General features: G+C 43.2%; 1 pseudogene; it reads right to left on the minus strand.

Annotated features, from left to right (window-relative positions):
* Positions 1–1788: 1788 nt before the first annotated feature.
* LOC109461242 (kelch domain-containing protein 9 pseudogene) lies at positions 1789–3162 on the minus strand (annotated as a pseudogene).
* Between the last annotated feature and the right edge of the window lie 842 nt (positions 3163–4004).

A 4004-nucleotide genomic window follows, 5' to 3' on the forward strand; every position in this document is an offset into this window, starting at 1 on the left:
TAAAGAATGGCAAGCAACAATTGAGATCACATTTAAAATTGAAAATAAAGGACCTTTTCTCTACTAAGTGGGAAAGTTCATTAACAAATATTGCTTAAGTGAGACAGCAAGTCTAGAATGTCAATGCACACTCAATTTTGATTGTACCAACTCTAATTCTTTATTTAACAATTCACTAGGATTTTTTTTGGTTTATAGTAGCTTAGTCCATATTATTGACAGCCACACTCAGTTTCTAGGTATGTTGTACTGAATTGATAGGATATCCTCATTTTTTACAACAAAAGCATAGAAACATATTGTGCTAGTTATATCATAGCTTCAAAATGCCTGTAAATTTTACCTGTGGTATATGTAAACTTATCCATCCGATTTATTTGTAAATTCATTCTCCAAATGTCCGACTCGTTGATTATCCTGTTGTCTGTTTCATTTCAATCTTTACTAAAGCCACTTTGGTATTTGCTCATATTGTTCCCTCCACCTAGAATTTTTTTTTTCATTCATGTCTGAAAGTGACATTTCTTACATGTCCTTCAAACCACAGACTCCATGCCCCTCCCTTAGGAAAGATTTCACTGAACTCCCTGTAAACATCAACTCTTTGTAATACACCCTTCAGTCTTGTAATACTCACTGGAACTTCATAGAAATTTGTTTCATCATTTGTTTCAAGTCTGTTTCTAACACTAAATAATAAGTTATATGAAGGCAGGAACCATGCCTGCTTTAGCTCAACCATTGTATCCCCAGAGACTAAGACAAGTACAGCCTAGAGTTGTTAGGCATGTAATAAATATTTGATGAATGAATTGATAAATGAATGAATGAAATCGATATCAGTCTCTGTGAAATTCAGTTTCCTTGTCTATAAATTGGGAACAGTAAATACCTGCCTCAAAGGGAATTTTTGTTATGATTGATCTGGTTATAATAGATATGAAAAAATAGCAGAGCACACTACCACGTGTTAAATAAATGGCAGCATTAATTAACATGTACACCTGTGGAGTTCAAAGTTGAGTGGGTAAGGCAGACAAGTAAAGGGGCAACTGCAAGTGTGATGACAGTCAGAGAGGAGGTTCAGGATAATAAGGTGCTATGGGAGTTTACAACAGATAAAATGAATCTTAGTGGATCTCCCTGAGAAAGGAAAAAATGAACGGTAAATGAATGAATTAATGGAAGAATAAATGAAGACTGTAAACACTAGGCACCATGCCAGGTTGGGGAAATGAAGATAAATAGTCATAGGCCCCCTACTAAAGAGGTCAAAGTGTATTCATTGAGCTTCCATAATAACAGTTGCTATATAAGTTATCCTCAAAATATAGATAACTAGCAAAAATATTTCCTGAATAAAAATCTCACAAATCTTACTCTTATTAAAAAAATACATTAGAAATATGAGATTAAAAGGGCTAGCTTATTTTGACCACACAAATTCACTTCACTGATTCTTTCCACTCTTTTGGTGTTGGGTACAGGCCTTCTCATACATTGTCCTTACGCTACATTTCAGACTGAGAAGGGCGATAACTACATTATTTTGGATAATGGGAAAAAATTACTTACCTTCCACCCCGGTCCCAAACATCCCTTTAAGGTAAAAGTGTAGACGAAATTGCCCAGTGCCTGACAGAAATTTCCCCTTATAAATTATGGAGTGCTTATATCTTTTATCATTGTGACTAAAACAAAAGTTTCAGAAGAGCAAACCAATCATCTTTCTTAGACTGTTGTGTATATTAAGCACAAATCCTTATACCTGGTGCTTGATATAGAATACACAGCGTTTGTTTATTTAATTAATGAATCAATACACATTTCTTAGATTAGAAAAGGTAGACTCCTTTGTTAACTCTCAGTTTCCACGGAATATTTTATTATGTAGGAAGTTGGTGTTAAGATAGTCAGGTGCCTCTGAGAAAGAATGGGACGAATGCACATACCTATATATTTTTTGAACTTTCTTCATTGCATATTATTCAATGCCAGCATATGCCGTTTAGCAACACCACGAATCCAGCTGTCATCTTACCATTAGATAGTCGCTTATTTGAAGTTATTTATGCAATTGCAGATTCTCTCAAAGATGTAAACTTTCACCTCTGCTAACAGTACTAATTCTTAGAAAGGCGGGGCAAGGGGATACCTTTTTAAAATCTTCACCTGTTACGATGAAAAAAGTTTTCTTTTTTTGACTCTCAAGATTGAAACTTAATAAACATTTGACATGAGGCAGGTAGCTCAGGTGATAATGCTTTATGAGTTTACAACAAAACAGAGGCTTGGCAGTGTGTCTTGGCACCATTCTTTAGATAAAGAGGTCCGGGATGCAAGCCTGTGCACTAGCCGTCCTGCCATCCTCACCAAAACCCCCAACCAGGTAAAGCTGATCATTCCAAAGGCAGGTCCGATGGCCCACGCGTTTCAGCCCATGGTCTGCACAGGGGAAGTGGAACCAACCAGAGAAGGAGACTTGCCTTAATCTTCCCACGGCTCGAGTGCCCAGCTACTTCTGGTTCAGCAGAGTTGCAACCACCGAAGAAGCAACAGCTGGTGACTTGGGTGGGGCCCAGGAGTTCGGAGCAGGGCAGCATAACGCCCCGAGCGTGAGACTGTGTGGCAGCCTTCTTCAGTGGGTGCGGGCGCCGGGGTCCAGCCTGAACGTGTAGATGCTTCATAAAGACGCGGAGTGCGGGTCCCGCCCTCCCGGCCTGCCCCCCGCAGCTCTCGCTCCGAGAGGCGGGTGCAGGTGTGACTACTGAGGCCGGCAGGGGGACAGTTACCGGGGGCCGCAGTCCACACCTCCCACTCTCAGCGCCTTGTGTCCAGGATGGCCACAGTGGCCAGGCGGCGCGACCCGTCCCAGCCGCCCACCGCGCAGAGCCAGCGCCCGCCCAGCGGCGCCGCGTCCCGGTGGCTGCGCTTCGGGCCCGCCCCGCGCCCTCATCCGCACGGCCTGGCCCCCCGCCGGGTCCAAGACCACCGTGTCGCCCTTCGGCTCTGTCGCCCCTCCGGCCAGGAGGCCCCCTACCAGATAGAGCCGACCCCGCAGTTCGCTGCACGAGTGGAAGGCCCGCACCACAAACACGTCCCGTGCCAGCGGCCGCCAGGTCCAGCGCGAGGCCCCGCTCCGCCCGGGGGCGCCGCCGCCATGGCCCGGAGTGCGGGGGAGGGGCCGCGGGGCCGGGCGGGGCGCCCTACACCGGGGAGCTTCCCGGCGCCGCCCCCGGAACCTGCCGGGGCCGCCTGGAGCCCCTGCTTCTCACCCTCTGAAAAAGTTATTTCTTAACCTATGGGAAAACATTGGAATCACTGCTGTGTGTGGTTATTATTAATATTAGATTTTGAAAACTCCGGTACCATCCAATTAGCGCATAATCACTAATTCACCACAAGTCCGTCAGAAATAGAGCAATACGTTCCCATTCCGTACCCCGCCTCCTTCTCCAACCCAGGTAATGCATCAAAATTAGAAACTTAACATTAATATCAAGAAAACATCCATGATTCATAATAGATGCTTTAACATGTAATTAGGAGATTCCAGAATTATACCACATTACATTAGCACTGAAGAAAAAAATGAATGTTGAAATTCAATTCAACAAAATCTCTTAGAGAGAGAGAGGAAAAAACAAAACAAAACAGTGGCCTGAGGGTAGATGCCTGTATTTGAACTTCTATATTATTATTAAACCATGAAATAATATAAAATAAAAAATGCATCATAGAGTCACTGTTCAAATGCCCAGACTTGTTTAGAAATGCTGGTATCTGCTTTATTCACAGCAGCCACAAACTGTCCATCGCAAATGACCATCAACAGGTGAACGGATGAAATAGTTTCTGGTATATCTATACAATGGAAAACTACTTGGCAGAAAAAAAAGCAGAATGCTAACGTGAATGAATCTCAAAATCTTCATGCTGAGTGAAAGGAGCTAGGCGAAGAGGAGTACATATTTGATTCCACTGATATAAATTCCTAGTAGAAA

The sequence above is a fragment of the Rhinolophus sinicus genome, chromosome 18, assembly GCF_057876585.1.
Source record: "Rhinolophus sinicus isolate RSI-liver-muscle chromosome 18, RSI-T2T, whole genome shotgun sequence".
Lineage (NCBI taxonomy): Eukaryota > Metazoa > Chordata > Mammalia > Chiroptera > Rhinolophidae > Rhinolophus > Rhinolophus sinicus.